The sequence below is a fragment of the Dasypus novemcinctus genome, chromosome 6, assembly GCF_030445035.2.
Source record: "Dasypus novemcinctus isolate mDasNov1 chromosome 6, mDasNov1.1.hap2, whole genome shotgun sequence".
Classification (NCBI taxonomy): domain Eukaryota; kingdom Metazoa; phylum Chordata; class Mammalia; order Cingulata; family Dasypodidae; genus Dasypus; species Dasypus novemcinctus.
Window position 1 is genome coordinate 31,385,347 of NC_080678.1, and position 17,508 is coordinate 31,402,854.

The window sequence follows — 17,508 nt, forward strand, 5'->3', positions numbered from 1 at the left end:
AAGTGATAAAGGGAAAAAATAAAAAGGACTTAGAATTGTTTTAATTTAGTGACAGTTTCTGTTTTGTCATGTGATAGAGAGGAACATGCGTAAAAAAAAAAATAAGGTGCCAAATGCTGAATGTAAATGTAAGCTTTTCTCTACCTGCAAAATCGTGTGACTCTGGTTTGGAGCCTGGCAGGTTGTTTGCAGGAGCTATACGTGAAAGGGAGACTCCCCAGTCCAGATGTAACTCCCAGACTAGCAACAAAACTCAGATGGGAACAGAGCAGAGAGCCCTGCCATAGAATCCACTCAGTTGAAGCCATTTAGTTAATCAGCTGTATAATTCATCTGTTATTACCTGGAAGACTTTTAAAAAGGCATCTGACCATGGGCATTTAGCTGATCTTAAGGAGTGGCAGAGTCTAGTTCTAGAGAAAGAGAAATCCTTGCTCATGACTATGAAAGACCAGCTTTCTTGGGGATGATTACCTGTGCAGAAGCAGAAGCAGAAGCAGAAGCAGTCCTCAGCTGTCACAGTTACAATGTTTATGGGTGAACCTCATAACAAAGGGGTCTTTTCCTGTACTGATAAGTGAGGGCTTTAGGGTCACTTTCTGAAATGCTGATAGATTGAAGAAATATTGGAGGACGATGAAGGTTTTTACAATGGTGTGAAATTCAATAAGGTTGACGTAGCAGTATATTTGCACAGTTTTTCTACTCATGAGGTAAATTTATCACTGTGAAATACTCCACCCCCCCAAAGTAACATATTTGAACCAAAGAAATAGTACCTGCACAGCATTTTAAAGTGTGAATGTATTTCCCCCAATCAATGAGGTTTTATATTTAAAAAAAAAGAAGAAAAAGAAATATAGGCTAAATTAATGATGCAGGACATCAACATCCATTTGCTCCAATTCTCCAAGGATTTCTGTTGTTCTCCAGTGAAAAGGGCAGTCTCCTTTAAAGAGTTGTATTAATTCTTTCAGGTTTCTACAGTGCTCTCTAACAAGTTAGCATCTTTTGTACAAAATACTCTTGTCTGCTGCTCACATCAGTGGGAGCAACTGGAACAAACTGAAAACATCAGGGCAACTCTCTTGCAGTCCCTGGAAACCTGTTTTGCCTTCACGTTCTATTACTACTTTGAGCTGCTTGTGAGGACAAGCACAGCTCTTCCATCAACGTAGCTCCAATAGTGGGCATTGTGCCCTGACTTTGCAGGCAGCTTGTTAGGGGCATTACTGGGATCAGTGTCTAGAACAACACAGGTCATTATTTACAGTTTAAATTGATAATCGTCCTATGGTTATTTCTCTGTATGCCTGCTGTAAATTACAGCAGCTTTCCTTAGATACATCTGTTACAGTAAAAACTGTAATTTCATGATATGACAGTCTAGAAAGTCTTGAATAACTAAGAGACATAGAAAGCTGGATCCAGGTATTACCTCAGTTCATCCATGTTCTTTCAGGAGGAACCTTGAACCTGGCCTCTAATATTAATATATGAGATTGGTTCAAATAAGGCTTTGTGGATCCTCATGCCAGGGAGGCAGGCTCCCTCTCCCATCATTGCCTCTCAGAGGGAGAGCACTCCTCAACCCTAGCCCCAGTTCTTGATGACTCCCTAAGCTTGTTGAAGTACCAGTGATGGTTTATTGGCTATATACATATAGTCTGCTATAAGAAAAGTTGATTTAACCTGTACCCAAAAGGACAGCTGAGAGAGAGAGGGTAATGGGAAGAAGCAATACAAACGTAGCAATGGGAAAAAAAATCAATGTTGAAATCTTGGACACTCTTAAATTCTTGTTAAATTTATTGGTATTCTTCCTAAAAAGAAAACTTTGTACTTTTCTGTGTTATCTGTTGGTGATAACATCTATCACTCAACCAACCTTGGCTGTTTTCCCTTCATGAGGTGTATTACGTCTTCAAGGATTACATAATACAAAACCACAAGTGGAATTCAATAAGGGAGAAAAAAAATTTTAATGTGTTTTCTATTTTAAACATGGAGCAGCCAGTTCATTTAATAGTTATATCGTTTTGCTGTGTGCACTATCTTAATAGTGAAGAAAAAACCTAGAAAGTACTTGTTCTTTGTCTCTTGCACTCCCTTCATGCCCTGTTTCCTTCTCTTTTTTGTGTTATCATCACTTAATTAGTATCATTCTGTGGAGAGAGTCTTCTAAGACTTTCATTCTATAAATAGGACTGCAGCTTCTCCAAAAACATTGATCATTCCTGTGGTTCTCTTGGTACATGCCAGCATTCAACACTGTTTGCATTTTTTCCAGATGTTTAAGTTTTAATTACCGTACTGTATGTGGCACTTTCTTCTAAATAAATGTTTGATTATTGACTTCTTACCTCATCTCTTTATATCCTGGCTCTGCTAAATTCCTCTTGACATTTGGCTGGGTGGTCTATACAATGTATCCGACTTTTGGGGAAAGGGAAGAGATATTGTTGCTAGAGGTCCATCAAATTACCTAAGGAACAATTATGGAATCATTGAACAGAAACCTAAAGGGTTTTGGGGGTATTCAGATTGTACTTTTTCATTGAACAGATATGGAAGCTGAGTCCTGGAAAATTTGTAACTTAACTGACGTTATACGCAAATGGTGAATGAAAAGCTGGGATCATGAGATCTTTAATGCCACCTGTTCCATAAAATCTAATCAGTTTCCCTAATGAGATTGTCTTCATTCCCTCTAATCTCTAAGGCATCAGTTTCTCTTTTCCAGTGTTTTTGTCTCACTTTGGATTATAGATGTTTTTGACCATATCTAGTTCCCCCTTTAGAGCATCAGCCCTTGATAGGATAGAGTCTTGATCAGCTTTGTGGCTTCTAACAAGGCAAGCCTAGAGACTTGGTATACCTTTTGTGTTCAACACATGGCTGAGTATTAGAACTGAATTTAGGCTGGGTTTTGAACTCCCGAGCTGGAACCTGAAAAGGGAAGTGCCCTGTGAAGCCAGCTTTGAGTCATTTATTTTGTCTAATTAGAAAATTAATTCTTTCAAGTGAATAAACAAGGAGAATAAAAAATAACCCCTGTACGTTTTAGTCATATCTAGCTCATAATGTATAATTTTACTTTTGTTACCCAAGAAGAACATGATTCATATTTAAAGTGCCAGGACTTTGCATAGCACTCATTCGACATTATCTGGTAGGGCCAAGGGAAACCAGTGCATTGCATAATACATCAAAGGGGGGGTCCATGACATTTCCCTTGGCAGATACTCAACACTTGCTCATTCCTTCCTAACTCTTTTATCTGTCCCTTTGTACATAAGATCATCCGTTTGCCTCTAATCTCTTAAAAATAATGTGCATTTCATTCATGAAGAAGTGTCCTGCATGAACTAAAACATAGTGTAAGTGGCATTTTCCTCACTTCAATAAAAGTGATTTTTTAAGCATTTAATAAGTGCTTTCCCACATTTAACTTGGTCCACTATGGCTAAAGGGAAAAGATTGTCTTTTAATCCTTCCTGGGTACAGCTGAGAGTTTATGCTGTTTCAGTCCATTCAGCATTGCTCAGCTTTTTTCTTGAGCAACAAAAAACAAACAAACAAACAAAACATAAACAAGAAAGCATCCTGCATGTACTTTATTTTTTTCTCTGGGTGATTTCCCCAAGTCATCCAAGCCCCTGGTTATAGACAAGCTACAGCATAACAGCTTGAGTGCTGTTTGAAACAGGGATAGAGTGCCAGGAGCAGTGTCCACTAGGCAAACCCCTTGTTGCCCTAAGGTGGCCCTGGGCAAGCCCTGAGCTCTGAAGACCACAGCTGGAAAAATATGCTGATCTAGGCCATTTCCCTCCGTGTATGCTGAACTAAGCCTGAAACAACCATGTGTCCTGCACTTTTTGTATAAATCAAAGCACCAATGATAATATGCATAAGTAAACAAATGCTGAAAAAAAACTACACTATTTTCAGTTTAAGCACAGTATGTCACATAGTTGGTACCCAGCTGATTTTTATTGACTCTTATTTGTGTCTCTCTAGCACTAATGTTGTAAAAAGAAATGCCGATTTAGCTAGTTAATTCTGATCAGTGCATAGGTTTCAAAAACAGCTTACTCTCTTCCCTTCTCTCTCTTTCTTTCTCCTCATTCCCACTATCTCCCAGTTTGCATGGGTTTTCAGAACCCATCAGATAAGTTGTGTACTATTTTATTTCATGCAGCATTAAGTAGTGCTAAATACTTTTTTGTTGGAAGGAAGCTTCTTGCATAATTAACACCACATCTTTGTTATTCCTCATTTGTACACTGTGTCTATCACATATAATAAGCGTCTAATACATTAAATATTAATCATGACTTGCTGATTTGGAAAAAAAAACAAAAAACTAGGTTGTATCTGTATAAGGACAAAGTTAGTTTTATTAGACATGTTTATATGAACCCCAAAAATGATAAAATTATCTAAATAGGTAAATAAAAAACTAGAAGGGTGACAGTTTACAGGTAATCTTTCCTAAGTTTAGGTACCTTCCAGTTGGCTTCAGGTGGTGTTTTTCTGTACTCCCTTTCCCCCCAAATTAGGACTCTATCTTTTGATTTTATTCCTTTTTAACAAATATATAATGGTTAATCAAGATAGAGCCTAAATTAATCTTCAGATATTATGAAGTGAATTTGATCTAGACACTGTATATTTCTTATACAACTGACTGGATCTCAGAAGGTAGTTTACTTCTGTGACTGTATGACCAGAAGTTCTCAAATATGAAAGGAAACTTGTATCAGGGGCTTACTGTTCTTCAAATGTGAATAATAGACTATCTTCTTCACCTTCTTTGGTAAGTCATATTTTACTTAGCCGTCTATCTATCGACTTATTTATTTTTGTCTCATCATCTGTCTTTGTTAGAGCTCATGTTCTCTGACATCTGGCCAGCCTGTTGTTAAATGTCCATCCATTACCCTTTTATGAAGGTCAAATGCATTATTTCAAGTAAGTTCCAAGTTGTGCTCCACTGTGGAAAACGGTCAGAGGTCTTTTCAACAGCCTGGTCTGTTTGGTTCCAGCACACTCCCTGTGGTTTCTCAGAGGTTTCCATCATCCAGTGTTTGACATACTGCATCTAGAACATTTGTATCTAGTGAGTAGCCCTCGCTATTTTCATGATGGATGGAGATGAATGCTGGCTCCTACAGGAAATTTTCCATTTTTACTAGGGTGGTGATGCTTCACTACAATGTATTAGTACTGCCCCAAGCTTTTCTCTTGGTACTGTCAGGAAAACAGAGTCAATGTCAATGAATCTTTAGTGAAATCACTTTTCTTCTCTGGAGAAATTAAGAGAATCTTACCAGCCTTTGAGGTTTAGTATTTCTATTTGAACAGTCCTTCTTCTGACCTAACCTTTTCCTTTCAAAAAAATCTTCTTTTGATGGTTTTATTCTTCCAATCCTCTAGGCAGCCACCTCCAAATTTTACTCCCTAACCTCTAACATGCCTCTCATTTAATAACCCACTCAACATATAAGAAGTTTATGGAACAGAAAAGTGTAGCTTATTAGGTAACAAGGAAGGCTTAGATACTGAGAGTTAAAAAGGTCTGTAGAATGGAATATACAATTTGATGACTAGGAGAGAACAGTCTCTTCTTTGCCTGCTTGGGCCTGTGTGTGTTTGGGGACTAGAGTACTAAGTGTTGTCATGATTGACAGCATCTGCCACCAGGAAGTGAGCATGCTTGTAGAGGAGAAAACGGCAATGTGATTGAATCCAAAAAAATAAAGACTGGGGGAAAAATAACAACCTGAAAACCCAACCTCTCACAGAGAAGAAGAGGACTTGGAGGAAAGCACAGATGTTAAGCCAAGAGGGAAGATGCCAGAGATTACAATAAGGAATTTAAAGTTACAAAAGATTGATGAGAAAATAGCCAACATGAAGAGCCCAATGAAACAGAGGGTAAAAGGAAAGAAATAATAAAATCTCAAATATTTTCAGCAGTAGAAGTTTAAGAAGCTCTTGGGATGTCTCCAAGAGAAGAGGGCTAATTTACCCAGACCTTATTAAAACTTTCAGAGGGAGTACAGTTTACCCTTATCTTTGTGTTCTTCCTGAGTGATTTCAAAGGGGTAAAAGATGTTGATGGCTGTGTCTGAAATTAGTTTTGCCAGGAAGGAAAATACAATTATGACTCAAGTGTGGGGGTGTGGTTGCCCTAGATCTACACTCCCCGACTCTTTGCCGGCAGACTCAAATATCTTTGCTGCTGCCTGCACTTAATGAAGCCTTGTCCTTTTAATGCTATTGCTCCTAGCTGCTCCCCCATCTATCCATGGAATGGCCTCATATTTATTTGCACACCTTGTATTTTCTGCACTTGTCAGGGGCATCACTCACACACCTATTTCCAGTTTCTGCGGAGCAACAGTTTGTCATTTCAAGCTGGTAATTGTGATTTTTTTTGCTTGGCATAGGTATCGGTTGTAGTGTAATGGTTAATATAATGGACCCTCAAGCTGAACTACGTGGCTTTAAATTCTAGCTGGTCCACATACTAGTTGTGTGCCCTTGGTCAAGGTTTTATTTCTTGGTTGGTTGGGTATTAACCTCTCTGTGATATAATTTCTTTATCTTGGCGATGGACTTGGCCCAGTGGTTAGGGCGTCCATCTACCACATGGGAGGTCCGCAGTTAAAACCCCAGGCCTCCTTGACCCGTGTGGAGGTGGCCAATGTGCAGTGCTGATGCACGCAAGGAGTGCCTTGCCATGCAGGGGTGTCCCCTGCATAGGGGAGCCCCATGCGCAAGGAGTGCACCCCGTAAGGAGAGCCGCCCAGTGCGAAAGTGCAGCCTGCCCAGGAATGGTGCCACACACATGGAGAGCTGACACAACAAGATGACACAACAAAAAAACAAACACAGATTCCTGTACCGCTGACAACAACAGAAGTGAACAAAGAAGATGCAGCAAATAGACACAAAGAACAGAAAACTGGGGTGGGGGGGAAGGGGAGAGAAATAAATCTTTAAAAAATAATAATTATCTCTAAATTAAAATGTAATGATTATATTCACATCATAAAGTAGTTATGAGAAGCAAAGGGTCAAAACAAGCAAACAAAACAGTGTCTTACACATAGAAAGAGTCAGTGAATGTTCATCTGGTTGTTATCATTATAATCTATTTCAAATAATATGGTCACGCCTTATGCTCATTTGTCAGCTCAACTAAAATTTATTAAATGCCTATTTTATGCCAGAATGTTTTTTTAAAGAACTAAGAAGTAAAATAGAAATATGAAATAATTTTCTTGCTCATAAGGACTGTGCAGTCTGGAAAAAGAGAAGAATTTATAAACAATCATATTATGTATGTGTCATAATAGCTATGTACATAGACCTCTATCTTTGGGGATTCAAGGAATCCTTCACAGAGGAGTAAATATTTGTCAGAGAAGGGAAAAAGAAAATGAAAACTGACTTTCAGCATATGTGTTATGAGAAACTATTATTCACAGAGCATGGGTAGTGCAGAGCTTTTGTGTGATTTGCAAATAATTAAATAAGGGCCTAATTTTATTTTAAAACATACTAATTTGACAATTATTAATAATTTTAATCTTATTATTTTAAATTAAAATTAAAATTTTAACATAATCAATTTCTGTTCAATTGTTATAAATATTATTCCTGTCTTATAAAATCAATAAATAGGCAGTGGTAACTTTGTTAACATTGAATTAAAAGGACTAAAATTTAACTTATAAATTGTATATATGCAGTTTGTATCTTAAGTAACTATTAGTCAGTCAGAACTGTTGATGGAATTTGGAGGTCCAATTTTAAGAAGAAATCATTTGACATTTTATTGAACTTGGCTTGAGCCCAGTTCTTTGCAAGCACAGTGGTGAATATGAAAGGAAAATGAACCTTGAGTTGCCCTTTCAGAGCTTACCATTCTGCTGCAGGGATGCAATTAAAAACAGTGCAAGGCAGAAGATGATGGGCTGCATGGTGCAGATAACCAGAGGCTCTAAAAGTTGGGAGAGAACCTAGCCTGTGATAGTCAGGAACAAATCATGACAAGCCTTAAGCTACCTATAAAGGAGACCGGTAAGGCTCAGGATCATGATGTTCACAACAGAAGAAAATAATTTAGCTGCATGAACATGTATTGAGTGCCAGGCGATGGAGATATAAATGTGCATAAAACAGAACCCTGTCCTCAAAGAGCCAACAGATTGAACCAAGAGAACTGAAAGTAGAAATGAGCATGGAATTTACATTAATGTAGAGATAGTAGTTTTTCTTTCCTGAAATAATATTTTAATGTTACACATCTACTATTTCGCATCCCAAAGCTTATAATGTGCTCATTTGACAGACTGTATATCCTAATTGTTGGTTTAGAAAACCTAGTCCTTGTAAACTTGTTAAACACTGAGGAGACAACCCAGATTGGGGCAGTAGGAGAACATTATGGAAGATGGGAAAACAAGAAGTATAGACTGAAATGTGGAAAGAAGAGAAATCGTTAAGCATTTGTGGAGGAGAATCAGGAGGCAACTCCAGTGTTAACAATGGCTGATAGTTCATCTTTTTCTCTAGTGCTTTCTAAAATTGGCCAGGATTCTCTTGAAAGAGAGAATAGCTACAACTTAACAAATGCTGATGCTTTTGCCTTCAGCAAACTCAAATTTCACTAGGATGGTTGTATCTTTTCTTAGGAGCCAAAGCCATCCAACTTGACTCAAATAATTATGGTGTTTGAATTTCAGAGCCTGTCCAGAAAAGAGCTGAACTTGTCTGGGGAAAAGATATGTTGGATCTTAGGAAGGCAATTGGTGTTGGAAGGAGTCCTCTTTGCCTTTACATTCATTTTATGTGGCACATTTGTGTGTGTCCATTCCTTGTACTTTAATCATGCATTATTTAACCAACAAATTTACATATTTTCTCCACTGGCTAATGCTCTCTTTGTTCCTTGCACCCAAGCCCTTTGTGCTACCATTTGGAAGTGCATTACTGGCATTTACAAACTCCCACGGAGGACTCAGTCAATTACCACCACAGATGCCCATTGTTCCAAGAGAGTTGACCTTTACCCCTAGGCACTGATTAAAATTTCTTGCTTCTTACTCCTTGCTGTGCTTGCTGTAATCCTGGCTCACTGCCTGGTATAACTGGTGGGATGCCTTCTTCTTAGCTTTCATCTTATTTTTCTTCCCAAAACAAGAAGAGAGGGATCTGCAAATGGAAATGTATGCTTTCCCTGGAAGAAGGGACAGGCGCAGGGAGTCAACAAGGGTTTTCAATGAAATCACCTTTGTGCCAACACCAATAAAACAGTTAAATAAATAAAAGGATTAGGTGAAATTTGACACGTGGTCTGAAGGTTTCTCCCAGATTCACTCAGCTGCTCTCCTCTCTCCAGTGACTCCATCTTGTGATTTGCCTGCTCTAGTCTCACAGGGCAGAAAGCCAGGCCCTGAGCCCTGGACCTGTCAAATTATGTGAGTGTTTCAAGCACACAGTGAGGGTGGTAACCTTTTAGGTAAACTTAAGCTCCTTTCTATAATCAGGTTTTGGAGCAGAGCATTTAGAGCTGGAAGCAGTTTGTCTGGGATCACAGATGCTCATCATGAGTCTCTCTGGCAAACCAGGAACCTTATGAGTTCATTTAGGGAAATGATTCCGAGATGTATCATCCCTTTTCCAACCCTTTACCTTTCCTTCTCCCACCTTCTGTGAGCTGCAGGTTTTGAGCATGCTGACATTTCAATGCAGTTTGAAGCCAAATTCCACCTACCTGTTTACTTTGGTAGCAACGGCTAAAGTAAGCACAGCAGCCCAGGAACTGCCTGCCTGCACTCAGATTGGGATGAGAAGTCCCGATTTGCTACAAGTAAATGGAGCTTGAAATGCCTCTTTGCCTGTTCAGTTTGAAATTCCAGATCTAAGCAAGTTAAAGCATGACAGAAAGCACTGTCCTCTTCTTGTAGAAGTAGCCTCTTCCTCCTGCCTTACCCCTGCACCATCAGTACTAACAATGAGACCGAGAGAATGCAAGTACTTCTTTGGCCAACAGAGAAAACAATTTCTGCAGTTATCTAGTCCCTCCTTTTAGTTTCCCTCTTTACTGTTTGAAATTTTATAGACTTCTGAAGATTATATTTGTATGAGGGCTTAAAACTTCCCAAGAGCCACAGCATTTCATTTTTCCCACCCTGATGGGCTTTGGTACTGCCTGGGAGTGTATAGCTGTGACTGGGAAGCCATCTGGTTTCCTGGAGAGCCAAGTCAGCGTTCCATTACCCAGTAACCCAATGGAAACTAGTTATGCTCATAGGATAAAGCCCAGAAGATTATCAAATAAACCATTTTGCTCCATTTTTTCCAAATGCAAAGTTTTACCCATGGTTCATTATGTTGCTCCCATACAAACCCAACTCAGTGAAATTGCAAAGAATTTGAAATAAATACATGGAATAGGGATAAACAATTAAGCTCCCACCTACCACATGGGTGGTCCCAGGTTCGGTGGCCAGTGCCTCCTAAAGAAGATGAGCAAGACAGCGAGCTGATGCAATGGGCAGGCACGGCAAGCTGGTGCAACAAGATGATGCATCAAGAAACAACAAGGAAAACACAATGACAGACATAACAAAGCAGGGAGCAGAGGTGGCTGAGATGATTAGGTGCCTCCCTCCCACATTGGAGGTCCTGGATTCTATTCCTAGTGCCTCCTGAAAAGAAGCCCAGTGCAAACCAAAAGCAGACACAGCAAATGCAAACAATGAGTGGGTTGGGAGAAATAAATAAATAAAATAAAAATCCATGGGGGAGCAATTTTAAAACTGGATATTGCCTGTCTACAATTACATAGTTTGTTTCTTCTTCTTCTTCTTCCCTCTTTCCATCCCTCCCTTCATTCCTTCTTCCCTTTCTCTCTCTCTCTCTTTCTTCGAAGATGATCTTTCATGAGTATATTTTCAAAGTTAGTTTTAAGATTTATCTGTGTGTATATGTAATCATCTGATCCTCACAATGACATGTGAGCCTGATAGGGAAGTTATGACATTACTGTTTTATACCTGGGGGCTCGTTCGTTAGTAATCTAGTTGTCTTTAACTAGAACCCAGGTCTTTGTATTACTGGGCAATGGTTCTTTCTGTCATAATTTAACATTTTCCAAATATCACTCTAGTGTTTTGTTTCATTTTGTTTTGTCTGGGAGGGTTACTTTATACTGGTGTTTTGGTGACTAAATGCTGATTCCTCTATAGACCTTCAATAAATTTTACACTTTAAAAATTAATTTTGTAATCTCAGATAAAATATGCAAACCATATGTCATATTTTAAGTCTGCCTGTATGAAATCATTCTGCTTCCTGCTTATCATTTCATATTAACAGCCTTGACAACTTTACAGAATAAACCTGATACTTTTAGAAATCTGAAAAGGACTCAGCAGAGAAGGCCCCAGGGAAACATCATTTTACCCCCAAATACCAGTACTAGCTGCTTTTAGGAAGATCTCAGTAAATATTTGCTAATAAATGAATGAATGGAATTGGAAATTTATGGATAGTTTTCTTCCTCATTATTTCTAAGCCTGGAGTTGCCAACAATAATCAGGGTGGATTTTTTGTAGTAGGAAGATGGATGTGCCTAGTCCTTTCTGGCTCTGGCATGCCATTCCTATAACTGGACACTATTTTGTCCTAACTCTAAGCTTTGTGGCAGCCCCATAGGCAGTCTATGTTTACTCACCATATATATTCTTGTAATCTGGATTGTTCTTCCACTAGAGAAAATGCCTATCAGAGAAGCACCTATGCTGCTTACCATACTGGGGCCAGTGGCATGAGAAGCAAGACAAATGGTTCAGATTTGTTGTAAGGGTGTGCTTAGAGGTAAAGTCCATTATCTTGAATGATGCTTATTGGAACAATCACACTTGAGAAATAGTTCTTCCATTGTTGCATGTACATGCTAAGCAGAACTTGGTTTTCCCATTCTATAGCTTTATTCCTGTGTTCTGATTGGGCCTTGTGGCTTTACCATTATCTTTAATCTTTGAATTATGCCATCATTAAATCTGTAGGCATCTGCTTTTTCTGAAGGAGCTAATACTCTTTCTCAGTTTCTAAGGAAAGAGACCCTCTTCTTCTAAGCAATTTCCCATGTAGCGTAAGTGGCAAAAAGAAAATGATATTATATTTACACTGCTAAAGATTGGACACGTGGGCCCTAGTGAGTAAACTCTTCTCCCACTCTCTTCTTTTTGTACATTAAATGTTATAAAGGAAACTATTAAAATGATGGGTGAGATACAAAGAAAATTATCAAAAAAGAAGCTGTTTACAACTAGATCTAAATTGGAAATAGGATCTTGCTTTTCCTCTTGAGCTAAGTGGTGTTTGAAGTAATGCTGCGTCTGACTTTTCCAAGAAGGAAGACAGCAGCTATGTCTCTTGCCTCTCAAATCAGTGATTATAATAAAGTGCATCTTAGGAGACACACATATGTGAAATGTGCTAAGAACACTTCCACACATGATGACAGTTGATGCTAGAAAAGTAAAAGGCTCTGAAGCCATCCAGGTAAATATTGTAAACTCCATTTTAAAGTTCAGAGAACTAAGGCTTAGAAAGCAGGTTGTCACAGGCTACGAAGCTGGATAACTGCCCCAGGACTTGGTAACGTGGAGGTTTTCTTGGGTTTCCTGGTTAGCATTAGTCTTCCTTATATGTTAACTAAAAGAGTAGAGGCTGGGAAGCAGATTTGGCCCAATGGATAGGGTGTCCGCCTCCCGGGTCTGTGGTTCAAACCCCGGTCCTCCTGACCCATGTGGTGAGCTGGCCGCGCAGTGCTGATGTTGTGCAAGGAGTGCTTTGCCATGCAGGGGTGTCCCCTGTGTAGGGGAGCCCTATGCGCAAGGAGTGCGCCCCATAAGGAGAGCCACCAAGCACAAAAGAAAGTTTAGCTGGCCCAGGAGTGGCGGCGGCACACACGGAGAGCTGACGCAGTAAGATGATGCAACAAGAACAGACATTGATTCCTGGTGCCGCTGGCAACAATACAACAATGGAGGTGGACACGGAAGAACACGCAACGAATAGACACAAAGCACAGACCACTGGGGTGGGGAGAGAAATAAATTAAAAAAATAAATCTTAAAAAGAAAATAAATCTTTAAAAAAAAAGAGTAGAGGCCACTGTTCCTTCTCTGAAGGATGCCTAGGAGATAATAGCATCTGTAAGCACAATGAAGCTAGCAATAAGTATAATTTGGCTTTTTAAAGAGACAGAGCAAGAGTGAGATGGGGATGGAGAAGTGCTATAGGTTGAATGTTTTGATACCTTTGGATTTACCAGATATACATGAAAATCCCTAAAGATGTGTCTAGCTACCTTACAGGAATTAGTGGAAAGATGCGGACAAATAGCATTGAGGTTCTTAAACCTCAGCATATATAGGAATCATCTAAAGAGCTTGTTAAAATCTAGATTCCTAAGGCCAGTTATTCAGATTTTCTGGGTCAGTACCCTGAGAATAGGGCAAGGAATCTGCGTTTTAACAGGTATGTGTCCTTCCCATCGCCCCACAATTCCGTTGCACAAAGACCAAGAATTACACTTTACTGACAAGAGGTGAGCCCTTTCAATAGTAAGGTATCGTTTTTTTCAATGAATCTCTTGATTGTGTTTTCCTTGATAAAAAATAAAATAAGTCAGTAAGTCTCTGGGCAGTGGTGACTCAACTATGAAAGTTTTGTGTTTAGGACCAGCTGCCCTCTGCTGGACAACAGTAGATTCAATTAGAAATTAGACTTTTTCTCTCCATTTGTCTATTCGACATATAAACTGAGGTTATCGCATTCTCAGAAAGACAACTGTATTATGCATTTGACTGTGGGTGGGGTAAAGGACAGAGAACAGGCAGACACTCTCAAGGCATGTTTGAGATTTCAGGAAACGTGTTGCACAGCTCTTAGGGGAATGGGTAGTAAAGGACATGGTGTAGGCTGGATGCTGCTCCTTTGCTCCTATGCCTAGGAATGAGTTAAGCACCGGCTGAAATCAATAATTCTTAGTCACTTCATGGTATCGAGCTGCTTACTATCAAGTTAACTTTGCAGAGCCGTGGGAGGCTACTATTGCAGTGTTTTTAAAGACATTTGTTAAGCTCAGGGAGGGGGGCTTCTTGGAATTGTATTTTTTGAGAGTTCCACTCCATTATTCCAGGATTCTAACTTCATTCCTTTGCACAGCAAGTGCTCTGTCTTGGTAGGAAACACAGGCAGCCCACGCAGGCTTATTAGATACAAACTGCTATTCAAAGAGCCACGAAAGAGAAACATGAGCAAATAATCCAGGTATTAAAAGAAAAACAGATCTGGAACTAAATTCTAAAACAGTATGTCAAGATGAGGGAATGGGGACAAAAAAAGAGTAAGCTTCAGCTTATCCCTCCCAAAAGAAATATGGTACTAAACATGGATGCATTTATTTCTTTATTTCGCAACCGTAATGCCTCTCCCATAAACACTAGCTGCACCCAAAAGTGAAATAATGAAAAGCACTCATGATTGAAGAGACAGGCATGGACGTACAGAGGAGGGTTCTCTCTACTTTAATAGAGAGCCAGGTGCTCATCTGAGCCTACTGAACAGGTTCTGAAGTTTTTGTTTATAGTGGAGGAGAATCCAGGAAGGCTGGAGAGCTAATGGAAGAATAAGTGATTTGGACATCACCAGATGCCCCTTTTCTAGTCCCTTTCTTTATACTCAGCAGCTCAACTTTTCTCTACACCATTATTGTCAAAGCTGGGCTGGTACCCATCTTCATTTTGCAGTTTGGCTGTCATATCTTTCAGGTCCCTGCAGCAACAAATGTAATTTAATGAGGTTAGTATTGGAGGGAAGGGTGCTGGCATGATAAGAGGGCCTTCCTGGAAGACCAGTGCAGATCAGGTCATGCCGCCTTCTTAAAATGACAGCTAGGCTGTAGAGCATTTCAGCTAGTAGATGAGTGAATTGCTCCATTGCTGGGACCTTCTGTCTCTGATCTCTGTGCCATGCAGCAGAGTACCTAGCCCAAAGTCAGGTTCCATTTCCATTGTCCATGATCTTGGAGGAGGCTCTTAGTCTGTGAGTTGGTCTCTTTTTAAATTGTATACCTACATAATCTCCAAGGCAGAAGGAAAGAAAGGGGGAAAATGCCTTGGCTTGGGGGAAAAAAAAAAGGTCATGCCAAGCCTGAATCTAAGTCTCATGACTTGGCTCAGCTCCCACATCTTGTTTTCTTTATAACTGGCAGTAAAATAGTTAACAGTTTTGAGACCTTCTCTGCTTTTCTTTGAATAAGTTCCATAATGGTTTTATGTCCTTTTCCTCTTCTGGAATAGCTCTAAATTTTTGTACGAAAAAAGAGGTGTGACCACTGTATGTGGCAGGGGCATGGCCCTGAATGAGGAGGTATAGTGACCTCATGCTACCTGTATTTAGACGGTGTACAGGAGTGGGTGAGAATGTGGTTCCTTAGAAGCAGCCAGCCCCTGCTCACATCCAGCTCTCAGTGATGCTTAACTATGCAAAGGGAAGATAACTGAATCTATGGATGAGGGAGGTAGTGGGCGTTAAATGAAATGATATTTGCAAAGCCCATGACTAAAATCTTTGAGTTCTAACTGTGCACTAGGCACTGAGATTTTATCTAGTATAAGATCTTATTTGTTATTTGCCTTCTCTGAACTAAAAATCCATAGGATATTTTCACTCTAATAGGCCTTTGAAAAGAAAACTCAAAATATAGTAGCAAAGGAGACAATTTTTCCCCCATGGAAGATAGGCTATGCTTGCAGTTGCAGGTAGCCTTTGCTGAAAGGGGGAGATGGTTCTATTTTAGGCTGGGATGGACTAGTGGAGCTGATCTTGGAAAAAGTGGAGCCCAGAGGGGTTTGAAGTGTTTGTTCTGAGTTGTATCATATGTTGTTTCATTTCAGAACCAGTGGTGGAATTCTGACTCCTCATTTCATCTGAAAAATGGAGAAAGTACTACTTCTGCCTCTCTCAGAATTATTCTCATATATGAGAAGACATTTTGCTATTTGAAGAATAAAGTTCAGATGCACAGGATTAAAGTTATTACAATTATTCCCAAGACAACCCTTTGGAAAAACATAACCTTAGGGGAAAAGGGTGTGTCTTTATGTGAAAGAGGCATTTGTTGAGATATGGAGAAAAATGTGGATATAAAGAAAAGCTGCAGGAAGTAGATTACAGGCGGATCACACCTTGTGGTCATTGTTTTTGATTTCTCCAAACATTTGAAAGGAAGGTGCCAACAATAGCAAAGTTGGGATTTCAGAAAGAAACAAAGAGAAAGAGAACTAAGACCACTAACCACGATGCAGCCAGAGGAATCTTCTGATTTTAATCACCACCTCAGCTAAAGACTCATCACCTAGCCTTAAATATATTCCTTTACAAAGTATGGGCAAAGTCACACAGCTTTAAGTGCGTCTCTGTCTTTATCTGTAAATGGGCATAATAACCTGTATCCAGTTAGCTCAGAGCATGGGAGGGAGGATCAGGAAATCACCATTTGTTGATTTGAATTAAATATTTTAAAACCGTATAACACATTGTGGAGGGAATGTAGGTGAGAGGGTGATCAATTCCAACAGGATGGGCTTTTGGAGTGCTCTTTGGAAGAGATGAGTTTTGAATTGGACCTTGAAAAATGGGAAGACATCAAGAATGCGTTGACATTGTGAACTAATGGGAGGAATCATTGCATAGGACAAAGGAGGTTATGGTGACTGGGGCTTACTTTACATATTCTCCAAATAGTATAGCTCAGGAAACTCCATTTTGACCAGAAAGTAGTTGGAGCCCAGCAGCTGATATCTTATTGGCAGAAGAGCTCAGGAAGACAGCATAGGAAGAGGTTTTTGTTAAAAACTGCCTGGTGGATTCAATTACTTGGAATGGAATCTGGCCAGGGTGCAATTGCTGTTAATATCACTACCCTTGCAGAAAGTTTCCAGGGAGCCTTAATGACTTTGAATGGTCAGAACCTCTGTTTTACATCTCAGTGAAAAGCCTGCAAAACCACAGCCAAAAATCACCAGCCAAGAGAAATCACTTTTCTTGCATGGGTCTGCAAACTCAACATCAGAGCTCTAAGGGGAGGTGCAGGCAATAGGACCTTCAGGCTCTTGGAGAAGAGATGTAAGTCAGAGTCCCAGTGTGTGTAGTCAATGAAACAGTTTGTTATATCATGTGTTAAGTGCCTCTTATATACATGTTTACATTTTCAAAAGAGGCAGCTTCCCATTCAGTGTTGCTCATTGATCTCTATCCAGACACAAACATTACTAGGAGAAAGTTCTTTATCTGCATCCCCTGCATTTTCTTAACTGATGAAATCTCTCTCTCTCCCTTATGTCGTTCTTCCCTTCTTTCTCAAAAGCACACTGTCACATTAGAAGAAAATCTTTTGATAGTGCTGTTCCC

The 17,508-nt window shown here is 39.6% G+C and overlaps 1 protein-coding gene across 3 annotated transcripts in view; it reads left to right on the forward strand.

Moving 5' to 3' along the window:
- The window catches only part of SORCS1 (sortilin related VPS10 domain containing receptor 1), a 528,310-nt gene that overhangs the window by 289,561 nt on the left and 221,241 nt on the right, over nucleotides 1–17,508 (forward strand). The window lies entirely within an intron of this gene.